The 13,729-nt window shown below is 43.6% G+C and overlaps 1 protein-coding gene across 1 annotated transcript in view; it reads left to right on the forward strand.

Annotated features, from left to right (window-relative positions):
• Prex2 (phosphatidylinositol-3,4,5-trisphosphate dependent Rac exchange factor 2) overlaps positions 1–13,729 on the forward strand; it is a 283,473-nt gene that overhangs the window by 1,037 nt on the left and 268,707 nt on the right. The gene's annotated exons all lie outside the window — the stretch shown is intronic.

Consider the following 13,729-nt stretch of genomic DNA (forward strand, 5'->3'; position numbering starts at 1 on the left):
GTCGCTTTGTGTCTGACAACTTCAGGATTTCGTAGACTGGGCAGGAGGTGTTTCCAGGTCACTGGAATTCTGTTCCAAAAGCATTTCATTCAGTTTCAGACAGGAGAGGAGAAACTGTGGGAATCTGAACTCCTGAGACGTCACGTAAAGGCGGAATTTTCTTAGCTAACTGGGAGAAAGAAATTTACAGTCAGTCAGTCCTGTTGCATCCTGATAACCTGAGAGGGCATCCTTCCAGGAAGGGGTTAGCTTCCCAAACCCCGCCAGACCCTCAAACTTCCCCCTTTCATAGCTGTGTTCCACGCCCCCTAGGTTCCGAGGGAAATGTTTCAAATACCGAACTTCCTCCCGAGATTGGTTCAATCTATAACGTTTGTGCTTGCAGTCACCGTGGAGAAATTCACTCAGCTGTGTCAGGAAGGAAAGAACAATGTCTCGGAAGATGCAAAACACACAGGTCGACCTCTCAAATTCAGTTTCTCCAAGCCTGGGGGGCCCACATTCTTTGAGAAGGCACACATGTTAAAGAATACCCTGATAGCTGGTGATGGGTAGGGTCACTGTATGTGATCATGTAGCGATTACAAACAAGAGCATGTTTTAGGGAGGTTTGACTTTTAGTGGCTTCAAATTTGACTTTCATGGAACTTTATTGGGAACCAAGTCTTTGGATGTGAAGTGAGTCATTTCTTAGGGGCAGCCTTTCTGAAAACAGATGGATAGCGACACTGCCAATGCTAAGTTGCAGAAATAGGCAAGAATTCGGCCCTGTCTCAAAAACTGACTTGTTGATTTTTATTTAAAATGTCAGTTTTCACCGGGCATAAGTGGCACAGGCCCTTAGTCCCAGCACTTGGCAGGCAGAGACAGGCTAATATGAGTTCGAGGCCAGTCTCTCTACAGAGTGAGTTTCAGGTCAGCCAGGGCTTCCCAGAGAGGCCCTGTCTCTGAAAATCAAAAAAGAGAGAAATGTCCTGCCAATTTTATAAAATTGACATGGCATATTGGGGTTTGGTAATAGTAAGGACTCTTGTGGTAGAATATGACAAAAGAGTCTCACTTGGTGACTGTTTGGCCAAGACATCACTGGCACATTTAAGAAAGCATTTAAGGGGGAGGAGGGAGAGAAGATGTTTTTGTCTTTAATTCTGTGTAGATAAGATGGCAGGGAGTGACCTAATGTGCTTGCATTTTCCTTCTTGTTTTTGCCTGCGAAATGAAAGTTAGTGCTTCATTAGAAACACTGGAAACCATGTCCAGATAAGTGGCTCCGTAGAACTAAGAGTCAGTGTCTAATGTCCCAGTGTGGACAACAGTTGGTGTGACTTGCTTCAGCTTTTCAGTCCATGGCACGGTGCAGGAGCAGAGTGGACTGGGATAGGAGACATGGGGCGCTTGCCGGTGTGTGTCCTGTGCACACCCGTGTGTATATGTGTGCGTCCCTGTGACTTAAGGCTTTGTGCTCAGAACGGTCCTTACTTGGTTTAAGGTCTGGCCTCCACCATCTTGAAATTCTTACCAGTTTTGTCTTTCCACTTGGGTTTTGCATGTGACGTCAGATAGAACAATAGAGCAAGACCCTCGGAGGTCCATGAAAGAGAACCAGTCCTGTATTTCTGCACCTTTGTTAGCCTTTTCCTCCCTGGATTTTGAACAGGGAGTCCTCCTACTTCATTTACCACTGGTCCTGGAAAATTATGTAGCTGTTTCTCAGTGGACCCTTGGTATTGCAGCAGGGTGACCATGGAAGTTATTGTATAGACTGAGACACCCGTGAAGGCCACAGGAAGCGTCATTTCTAATCCCAGGGAGAAGGAGATGTGAGCTGGAATTGTTCCTGGCATGTTGTAGGGCACTGCTACGCCCTGCTATGGGCTCATGAGGCAAAGACTTTGCATTTTGCATCTTACAGAAATAAATGGCTTTGGTACCTGTTTCCTGTTCAGGCTTTGATACCCCAAAATGTGAGACCTGTCTGTGTAACTTCAATAATTCCTCAAATTCTCAGGCTTCTTTGTGCTCACTAGTATATATTTAAGTAAGTGAAGTGATAGCACTTCTCAATGATGCTGTACCTGAGGAGACAGAGTGTATCAGATTTGGCTGTGATCTGAAGGTTGTGTTAAGTGGCTTGTGTTCCTTCTGCTGATATTACACAGAGCCAGGCAGATAGGTCGCCATCAGAGTAAAAAAAAAATCCTTTTCTTATTCTTCTACGCGTCTTTCTATGTTTCTGGGTCTTCTGGCATGGTGTTCTTTTTTTAAAATTAATTTATGTATGTATACATATGTGTATGTATTTGTTTATTTTGTGTCTCTGTGTGTATGTATGCATGTGTCCCACTGCTAACCTCTTGTGGGGTCAGACGACAGCTCGAAGGAGTTGGTTGTCTCTTTCCACCATGTGGGTTTTGGGCATCTAATTCTGTTATTTCAAGGCATCAGACTTGGCAGTCCAAGATTTTTCCTGCTGAGCTGGCTCATCAGCGGCCTTATTCATGGTGTTCTCTATACCCAGTTATCTGTAAGGTGCTGAGACAACTTTTTATTTCATGTAATAGCCACTATTATTTATTTTGTGCCTTACAGGTCTCACTAAACATTTGCATTTTTGTACCCAATTTGATTTCTTAGCTTCTCCCATTGGTGCTCTCTGAAGCTCATGGGTGGGGGGGCTCAGGAGTAGTGAGGGGGATCTGAGTGTTATAGCCTGAGGCTGCCTACCTTGCCCCCCCCCCCGTGTTCTTATTTGTGCCTTTAAAAAAGCAGTTGGGAGTGCCATTTTTTATCTAGATGATTTGTCCCCAAAGAACCTGGAGGGTTCGCTTACTTCCTGTGTGAGCTTTGTCAGTTGTAGAACTCATGAAAGCAAACGGACCAGGCAAGCAAAGGAGAATGAAAATGCACCTGCAAACAATCTTTCCTAGTCTACGCTGGCTCTTCCAGGCCAGTGTGTGCTGATTGGATACCTTGTTTCTAGTCCTGTGTTATGGACAGAGTTATCTTCCTTCCTCCCCTAGATTCATGTGTTGAAGTCTTAACCCTGGGTTAAAAGGCTTTAAGGGATAGAAACAAGTTAAAATGAGGCTGTTGGGAAAGTCCTGGTCGGAGGGATTGGGTTCTCAGAAGAAGTGATTTGAGTACACACAGAGTCACTAGGATGCGTGGCTATGTACGGAGGCCAGACCATGGGAGGACACGGAGAGGAGGGGGCCATTTGCAGACCAAGGAGCCGTTCTGATCCAGAACTTTTCATATTCAGATGTTTGAGACAATATGTTTTGGTTTAAACTACCAATTCAGTATTTCAACTGAACAGCCTGCCTGGCCCTGTGCAACCTGGATACTGGAACCTTCACTAAGGGTTCTGAGGGAATGAAGAAGTGACACACATACAGTGAAGCTGGGATCAGGGGAGGTTCTATTACTCCTACTCCTACCCCAGCCACCCCCCCAAAACCTGGAACCTCATTCTTAGGTATAGCATGGGGGAGTGGTTAGCTCATCTCAGTGGGAGGTCTCTGGAGGAGAGATGGCTTCCGTACCATCCAGGAGGAGAATGCCATAGTTATTAGTCTTGCCCACACTGATCCATCCTTCGTAAACACTCATATTGGGACTCCTGAAAAGCTTTGCCATTTCTCTTAAGCCTGGCCATATGGACAATGACTTTGCCAATTTCCCATGGGCCAGCTGGTCTTCGGGTGCTTGATGTGGCCTTCCCACATCAAAAATAGACATTTGTTCAGAGCTTCCTCCGCTCCCTACAACAGCCTGAGAAGACAAATGCTGTTTATGTTAGGTACTGGAGATATAAACAGAAGTTAAACATATTTATTGGAAGAAAAAGGAAGAATGCATAGATAATTGCAGTTGTGTGTTGAGTCCTAATATTAGAGCCGTATGTGAAGTGGTCATAGAGGCGGCGAGGGACACACTCAGTCTAGGAGTAAGGGTAGTTTTCTATTAGTGGTAGCAGAGCTGTCCCCTGAAGGATGAGTAGGACCGCTAGGTTAGAAGGAGAACTATTGGTCCCCAGGAGAAGCACTGTGTTGTGGCATTGGTGTGGCACCCTGGCAATGCTGCCACTCTCATTATGACGGGAGATAAAAAGTCTTGCATGCTTTGCGGTTCCTGGTGGAGATGAAATAAGTTGATCCAGTTGGAGGAAAGTTCCATTCTTAAGTGTTCCTACAGTAACTATAGGCATTAAAGATCAACCATGAAGGGACACTGGGTGAGCCATTCAGAGAATGCCAAGGCACCGAGTAGGGGTCGGGGTTTCACTTGTGCATTTGATTCCTTCTCCCCTTTACTGCTTCCCCCAATGTGTTAGTCTCAAAGCATGTCTGACAGCAAAGTCTCCTTCTTAATCCTTTCCGTCTGACACAGGTTGGAAGTTTAGCTAACTTGGTACTGTTTGCTGAGGGAGAGCACCGGCCAGTAACCACAGAGGTTTTGGGAAACAATAGCATTATCTAGATCGTGCAAGACAGATATTTGGGTTCCCTTTGAGGTGGGACTGCTGTCCCGGCCTGTTTGGCTCCTAAGCTTTGAGATTAAAGTTCTCCTTTATAATCTTCCTGGCTGAGTCTCCTAACTGACCCTTGGGGTCTTTGAGTACTTGTGATTCTCCTAACAGTGTGTTGGGGAGGCATGGCACCAGTAACCAACATGTGATAAGTCAGAGACTATGTTTTATGTCATTTAGACTGTTGGTTTCAACTATGTACCCTAGTATAGAGTGATGCCGTTGGTATAAGAATAGTATCTATAGGGTTAAGTTGTGTTTCTTAGAAAGAGAATCTGCCCACAGAGTTGAGAAACAAGAGGTTATCCATTAACTATTTTTTCCATTGTGTTAGTTCTTGTAAGAAACCTACAATGTCTGTTGTAAGATGGAAGGAACAGAGATGATTAAAAACTAACAAACAACAGCAGCAAAACAACAACAAAAAAAACCCTTGCAAATAAATCCACAAAAAGCCCAAGCACTCATGTGGGGCAGTGGTGGCGCACGCCTTTATTCCCATCACTCAGTAAGCAGAGGCAGGCAGATCTCTGTGAGTTCAAGGCCAGCCTGGTCTACAGAGTGAGTTCCAGGACAGCCAGGGCTGTTATACAAAGAAACTCTGCCTTGAAAAACCAAACAACAACAACAACAACAACAAACCTCAAAGCAAACAAAAACCAAGCACACAACAACAACAGGACAATTCTGGGGTGAAACCATTGTGTGCACTAAGAAGGGAATGTGGAGTGGAATGGAGGACATAGGGTAGTGCTGCTGGGTCTGCAGGTGCCATGGGTAGATGGGTAGAACCATGAATTGAAAAGTAAAATGCAAGGGAGAGAAAAGTGTGGGGAGGAGGAAAATGGATTTGGTTTTGTACTTTTAGCTGAGAGCCATGGTTTAAAGGAAGTGTAGGGTGCGTCGCTGACTTTGCCCATTGAAGACTGAAACAAAGAACCAAGAGGGAGGTGAAGGAAGGTGTGGGAGAGTGGAGTAGGGGTTGAGATGGGGGCAAGGGTAGGGACAGGGATAGACATAGAGGAGTGTGTAAGTGAGTGGTTTGTTCTCTAGTGTCAAGGAAGAGTCTTGTTGGCAGAAGAGAAGTCCAAAAGAGAAAATGAGTGGAGAGGAGACATAGTGGCACCTGAGGAAACTTTTCATGGTGTTTGGTTTAAACAGGAAGAGAGGAATGGTTAGTAACCATGTTAGTTACTTTTCTGTTGCAGAGTCAAAAATTTCTGCTAGTTCCCAGCTCAAGGGATGGAGGATGGGTCGTTTTGGCTTTCTGTTTGAAGGAATGCGGTCCATATTGCTGGGGAAGAGCATGGTGGCTGGAGTAGGAGGCTACTAGTTGCATTTCACCAGCAGTCTGAAGGCAGAGGACAGGAAGTGGATAACACCTCAAGGCATTTCCCTGAGCACCTGTTTACTTCTCTGAGGCCTCAACTCCTAAAGGTTCCACAGCCTTTTAAAGAAGGGATCCAGTGTTTGGAGTCACAAGCCTGTGGAGGACACTTTTCATTCACATCCCAGCAGTTGTATAAGGAGATGATTTCGTCTGGAAATCTTTAAATAAAGTTAAGGAGAAGGAAGAAGCCAACAAGCAAAGAAACAAAACTGAACAACAATCACTAACCAAAATGTTACTAAAACTCGAGCATGGCAGAAGGCAATGATACACGCAGGTGAGCCATAGTGATGGCCTCTGCAGTACTGGAAGGTGAGGTGGACATTAACAAAAGTTTAGAAGTCTTCTTGCCACAGACCATACCCATTTTAGAGCATTTTGAAGCACCATTCCTAATGCACACAGTGAGTAGGCTGTCTCTGAAGTGTGTAATCGCTTCCCCTGTCTGCCGCTGGAACTGGGCAGCCTGAGGCCAGCCTGCGAGGCCTGGAGTCCACACTGTAATGCAGAGTGCATGCCCAGAGCCGGGGTCAGGGAGTCCAGTGACTTAGCTATAAATCCTGGTACAGAAATTTACAACCAAGTCCTGAGATGGCCAGGGCCTTCTAAGAGACTAGAGGATGGCTTGTTCTACAAAGGAATTGGATGCGGTGTGAGGTCAAGGCAAGAAGGAAGTTAGTGGGGGTGAGGCTAGGGTGGGTGGCAAGGGTAGGTAGGTGGTGGGGATGTGTAGAGGGTGGGTGGGTGGGGGTGGTAGGTGTGTGAGGGTGGTGGTGGTGATGGGTAGGTCGGCGGGGGTGTTGTGTATTGAAGGTTTCTACCTGGTAGTCTCTCTTCCCTGTGAAGTTAAACACTGCTTCTCTGTCCAGGGATATGTTTGTCTCTGGCCTGTTTGCTCTCTTGCTGAGAGTGGGATGCCCTGGAGAGAACAGTAAAGATTTGAAGATGCATATTCCGGAGTAGGAAAGCAAACTCACCTTGGCTGCCTGGGCTTTGGTATATGACTGTCTTTGTAGAGTTATCCCTTTAATGGGACTTTAGAAAATGAAGCATAGACATTTAGAAGTTAAAGGAAAGAACTAAGCCTTTCTGAGCTATTGTGTATATGGTGACTAGGTTGAACCTTTTGGAAGTAGTGATAAACATTTTTAACCGTAGTACAGATAGAATAGAACTGCTGTTTTGCATCGACTTGATTATTGTAGATACTTGAAAAGGGAAACATTTGTGCTGTTGAGATGGCGCAAGTGCAAGACCCGACTTAGAATTCTCAGAGCCAGATACTATGAATGAATGCAACCCCAGAGCTTCTGTGGGGAGGTGGGAGGATGGGACAGGACAACCCCCAGAAACTCAAGGGCCGGCTAACCTGGCTTATGCACTAAAAACTAGTGCAGAGAACTATTCTTAAACAAGGTGGGAGGAGGAGAGGAAGAATACCCATGGTTGCCCTATGACTTCTACACACAGGCCCTGGCACATGCATATTTGCCCACCTTCACACACATGAACATGTGTACACACACTGTGGTGGTTTGAATGAGAATGGCCCCCATAGAATCATATATTTAAATGCTTGGTCCCTAGTTGGTGCGTCTGTTTGGGAAGGGTTAGAAGGTGTGATCTTATTGGAGAGAGTGTGTCACTAGGGTGGCCTTTGAGGTTTCAAAAACCCATACTGTTCCCAGTTAGCTCTGTCTCTCTGTTTCATGCTGGTGACTTGAATGTAAGCTCTCAGTGATTGCACCAGTGTGCCATGCCTGCCCGCCTGCCCGCCTGCCTGTCTGCCTGCTGCCATGCTTCCTGCCATGGTGATCATGGACTCTAGTACGATGGAACCATGGGCCCCAATAAACTTTTTTCTTTTAAAAGTTGTCTTGGTCATGGTATATTATCATGCCAACAGAAGTCTAAGACACACAGACACATACACGCATGCATGCATACACACTTTAAAAACACATAACTACTCACAAATTTTTTCAAATCAGTTATCTGGCAACTAGTGTGATTATATTGTTTTTCAGTACTTTTAACAATGTATTGTGCAGGGTTCTTTAACCATATACTTAATGTTAATACCAAATAAATTCATATGTCTGTGGTTTTACGTATTAGTTTGATGTAAAATTTGTTTCATTGGGTGGTGTGGGAAGTCCTTCTGTATATGTGTTGCTTTTATCGATTAAAGAATAAAGAAACTGCCTTGGCCTGTGATAGGGCAAAAGAGTAGAGCTAGGTGGGGAAAACTAAAATGAATGCTGGGAGAAAGAAGGCTGAGTCACAAGAAGCGATGGAGCTGCCAGAGGGGAAAGACGTGAGCTGCCAACTAGAACCTTGTCGGTAGGCCATGAGCCTCATGGTAAAATATAAAATAATGGAGATTGGCTAATTCTAGATGTAAGAACTATATCCTTAAGTGACTGGCAAACCAGTGATTTAAATAATATAGTTTCTGAGTGATTGTTTCATGGTCTGAGCAGCCAGGAATGAACAATTGGCCTCCTGCTACAGACAAGCAGCCTCCTACAACAATTGGGAATCAGTCCTTATATTTATTATGTATTGAATTTTGATAATAGATGGATTTTTATTATTTCCCAAGAGGTTTACTAATTCACAAACTTTCTATGTAACTAGAATTGTATTTGCTGTGTGAAAATTAGTGACACAGGCCTTTAATTCCAGCACTTGGGAGGCAGAGGCAGGCAAATCTCTGGGAGTTCGAGGCTAGCCTGGTCTACAAGAGCTAGTTCCAGGACAGCTAGTACACAGAGAAACGCTGTCTTGAAAAATAAAACAAAAAACAAAAAATGTAACAAAACCAACAAAAACAAAACAACAAAAAAGGTGCTGTCAGTTCAGTTTTCCCATGGCAGTGAGCATCACACTTGGATCCGGAGACATCTGATATGAATATCTTTTCTTACTTTCTTCTCACTCTTGTGAACAATTCCTATCTAGTAATTCAATGAACGTAATGTTAAGAAAACTGATCATTTAAATGGGCTTCTTGATTTCAGACTTTGATTTTTGAGGGGGGTAAGTTTGTTGTCTTCCTGCCTGACCATGTAGCTCAGCATAGTGTGAACAAAGGGGGGGGAGGGATTTTTGCTGGAGAATGTCTATGCCAAGGACATTGTGTTTCCTCATTAATACGAAATACATTCTTTCCATGAAAAGGCAAACCCTTCATTTGAAAAGGTTAAATTGTACAATACTTACAAGAGGATTCCAGCAGGGTTAAATTTAGAATACGGCTATAAAATATTCTCTAGGTTTATAGCAGGAGTTTAGCAACACAGAATGCTGATGACTTGCATTTTTATTCTTTAAAAATGTTATCTCCCTGAGTCCAACAGGGCCCAGGATCTGGCTTAGCTGCCACTGTGACTGTTTGAGTTATCTCTGTAAGTTGTCTTCTTGCCAGGACCAGAGGCTTTGTAGATGGCGACATATTTTCAGAGATTGTGCAAGAAATGTTGATGTCTCCTTTAAAGCCTTGTGATGCTTCACATTGGCCTTGTTTCCATGTTCCCTTGGAATTTCAGCTTTTTCTTATTTGTGACTGTTGCCCCAAAGACGAGCTTCTTGGGATTCCTAAAATGGTCCTCCTCCTTTTTTACGAGATGTCGTTCTGTTTTTATCACAAGGCTGAGGTCTAGGGAAAGGCAATATGATCCTGCATTCATTCACCCATGTGCTGGTTCCTGGGCTGTATTCTATGGTAATTGTATTAATTCAGTATCCCTCAGATGTCAGTTATAAGGGTGAGGAGGGCCTTCACCTTGTATAGAAATTTAATGTATGTTTATATCTTTTGTAGCAATATATCTATTTTTATATTTTCACACAGTTTATTTTGATTGTATAGACACAGGTCCATCTCCATTTTCTTGTACGTCTTCCTAACGAAAATCTCTGGAAGAGCCTTCCAACTGCCTATACAATCATTATTCTTTTCTTCTATAGTGATAAACACCTTTAGCTCGTTGTAAGACTTAAATATCTGAAAACCATATCTCATTTTGCAGACTTCCTTGTAGATATGATATAGATATTTTTAGTTTGTGGCAGGGGATTGTGAACAGAGGTGACAATAGGTAGTTTCTAAATATGGAATGAAAGGTTGGGAATTTTCTTTTTCCCCGTTTCTTTTTGATTTCTTCTTGCCTGGGATGAGGATGTGACAGCAGGCATTGAGGCAGCCCCTTTTGACCATGAACTATAAGACACGTCTTGGGGATGTCAGGATAAGAAAATGGACGTTGCTCATCTCGGGGCAGGTTCTCTGTGTCCGATGAAATGCACCATCTTGACTTTATCTGCTGTCAGCTCATCACATTCTGATTCTGCGTTTTCACTGAGTTATTCAGACCATCAGTGAACTGGCCAACTCAATGTATTTTCCAATCCTTGTCAAATTGGTTTTTGTTTTTGTATTCTTCTCTCATACAATACATACTAACTGCAGCCTCCCCTCCCTCCCCTTCTCCCAGCCCCTCCACCTCCCTCTTCCCCAGATTGACTGCCCTTCCATTTCTCCTTAGGAAAGAACAGACCTCCCAGTGATATCATAACTGAATGTTTTTATCATCATAATATTTTAGTTTATTTCTAACTTTAAAAATCTTTAGTTTAGCCCTGGTTTCCAGCGATTATACCCAAACTGAATGTTTAAATGTTTTTCTACAGATATACTTTAAGGTTTTTCTTAAGAAAAAGAATAGGGCTTAATTTTTTGAAGTCTGTATGTACATGTAATTTTTTTCTCAGAGTACTAGGATGCTGTGTTTATTGTGTATATTTGTAAGACTATCTCAGCTTAAACAGTCCAAGGGCGTGTGCGAATGCTCAAGCCATATGTAGTCACTATAACCTTCTCTGCATCCTCCTTTGGGTCTGGTTAATACTTTGACACTGTTGCCTAATAGTGGTCCAGGAGCATAGGATGCTCGGCTGCATCAAGGTACTCAGAGTTCTTGAGTACCTCCCTCTACTGCCCTGCTAGCTGCCAAGAACTAGTGAAATCAGAGTGTGGAGGGAGTGAATCCAGCTCCCTGGTCGTATAGCTTCTCCAGGTGGTTCCAATGTACAGCAACAGCAGGGAAGCAGGATACTGAATTTTGTTGTTGTCTGCATGGTTGAAGTTGTCCTATTTGCCAGGATGCTTTTCAATCCTGACCCTCGGGGGTTGGAAGGTAGGAGACAAAGTGGAGGGCAATATTCCCTTTAAGGATGTGACCCAGAAATTACACATGTCACTTCGACTGCCCTCTTTGTGATCAGATCTCTTTGTTACATGATCAGACCAGCTATAAAGGAAACAGAAAAATGTGCTGATTAATCAGACAGTCATGTGCTCTGGTAGAATCTGGGAGACTCTGCATTAAAAAAAAAAAAAAACAGAGAATAAGTACAGTGGGGAACATTGGAACATTGGTCTCTTACCTTCAGAAAATGATTAATTTTATTCTTAGATTCCTGCACTCGGGAGGCAGAGACAGACGGATCTTTGTGAGTTCGAGGCCAGCCTGGTCTACAAGAGCTAGTTCCAGGACAGGCTCCGTAGCTACAGAGAAACCCTGTCTCGAAAACCAAAAAAAAAAAATCTTAGATTCCTATACTCCAACAATTCACTGTGGAAACAGGATTGTTTCTCTCCTCTCCTCTCACCCATCTAGACATTCACCTAATACTTCTTTTGTTTCTTATGTGAGGGGATCTCCCTTCTGTTTTCATCAGTTTGCTTTCTGCGGTGCCTAATCTTGGTGGTCGACTTGATCCATATGGGAAGAGGGAACTTGGGCTGCGGAATTGGCCTGTGGGCATGTCTATGGGGCATTTTCATGATTGCTGATTAATATAGGAAGACCCAGCCCACTACAGGGTCAGTAGATCCTCAGGCAGGTTGGCCTAGGTTGTAATAAAAAGCAACATGAACCAATCAGAGGTAGTGAACCAGTTAGCAACAACCCTCCCTGGTTTGTGCTTCAAGCTCCTGCCTTGGGTTCGTTGATTTGGTCATGCTGTTTATCACAGCCGCACAAACTACACTAGAGGCCCCCATGAGAAGACCTTGGAGGGTTTGGAGATTTTCTGTTATTCTTAAAATGTTTTGGTTTCCAGAGACTCAGTCCTAGGATGGCCATCATCAGGTATTGTGTGTTTGTTGTGTTATCCCTGCATAGTCCTGGACTGCAACTCACGACATGCATAAATATTAATAAATATCAGATGGACATCTATGTGGTGAGATGGAGAGAAAGATTTAAATTTTCACAGTAAATTTTTAAAGTGTAGGAATCCATGGATTAAAATCCAAGAATATTTATTTATTTATTTTTGATTTTTCGAGACAGGGTTTCTCCGTAGCTTTTGGTTCCTGTCCAGGCTGGCCTCAAACTCACAGAGATCCGCCTGCCTCTACCTCCCGAGTGCTGGGATTAAAGGCGTGAGCCACCACCGCCCGGCAAAATCCAAGAATTTTTAAAGGGGCAAAAGAGAATTCCAAACAGATCCTCTCTGTGACTGTTCCAGAGGGTTTCGCCCATGATCTTTGGGTTTTTATGAGTTGTGGGAAAGATCTGATTAATCAGCATGAGGAAAACCAAGGCAGATGTCGGGACGGGGACAAAACTTGTTGACTTGGGAAGTTCAGAGATGATAGGAAGGAACAGAGGTTCATTTCGGGCAAGCCCTCAGGAGCAAGCGAGTGGAAGCAGCTGTTGGTTGGCCTAAGACTGTCAAGGCCACTCACCCAGTCGTGACCCAGAAGTCAGCATGTGTTGCCCTTGTGGAAATAAGAAGGCACAGTGAACGTTTTAAAAATAAATGACCTTGATTCTTCTGTTGACTATGTCTTAATGTGCTTCATTAAGCCTTGTGGTTTCCATTTAACTCTTCTTGGGTTGATTTTGTATCTCTGTGTTCTTCTTGTTTCCTAATGGGGTTGAGTCTTTGGTTTTGGTTTAAATATAGTTCATGGGTTTAACCTACATGTAATAAAATCATAGAGTAAAATTAGTATGCATACTCCTGTGTAATCAAAAGTATGCCTACTGCTCTGTATTTGGTGGATATTACACTCACTGGTTTAGCAGAAACTGTAAAGGTATTTTAAATACAGATGAGTCCATTGTTCAAAGGTCCATTCTGTCTGACAGTGTACTCTCTTCTAGGTAGGCCTTCATCTGTTGATAGGCTGCATGAGCGGGGAGTAACTGGCTTTGTAGCCATAGAAGGAAGCTTGATAAGCAGATCAGCTAAGGACAGTTCTTCAGTTTCTAGTACCATAAGCATATAATCAGTATCTAAAAGGCTCCTTAGAATGGGTGAGCATAGCTTCCAACTGTAACACCAGAAGTTGAGGCTTCCTCTGTATGTAAACAGGATGTTTTCTGCGTGGTGAAATGAAAATATTTAAAATCTTACATGTATCACGTATGTGTGTGTAGCAGAATGCTCATGCCATGGGACATATATGTAGGTCAGAGGACAGCTTTGGGGAGTAAAGTTCTCTCCTTCCACTTGATGACACTGAGAGCTTACATCTTATCCACAAGTAACAGGTAAAGAGGGAGGGAGAACCTGGGCCTGCCATGGCTTTTGAAACCTCAGAGCTCACCCTTAGTGACACACCTCGTCGAAGAAGGCCACACCTCCTCCAACAAGGCCACGCCTCCTTCAGCAAGGCCACCCCTCTAATACTTCCTAAGCAGTCCACCAACTGGGAACCAAGCATTTAAATATATGAGCCCATGGGATTATTCTCTTTCAACCCCCGACAATGATACTTCTTTGAGATT

The sequence above is a fragment of the Chionomys nivalis genome, chromosome 16 (genome assembly GCF_950005125.1).
Source record: "Chionomys nivalis chromosome 16, mChiNiv1.1, whole genome shotgun sequence".
Lineage (NCBI taxonomy): Eukaryota > Metazoa > Chordata > Mammalia > Rodentia > Cricetidae > Chionomys > Chionomys nivalis.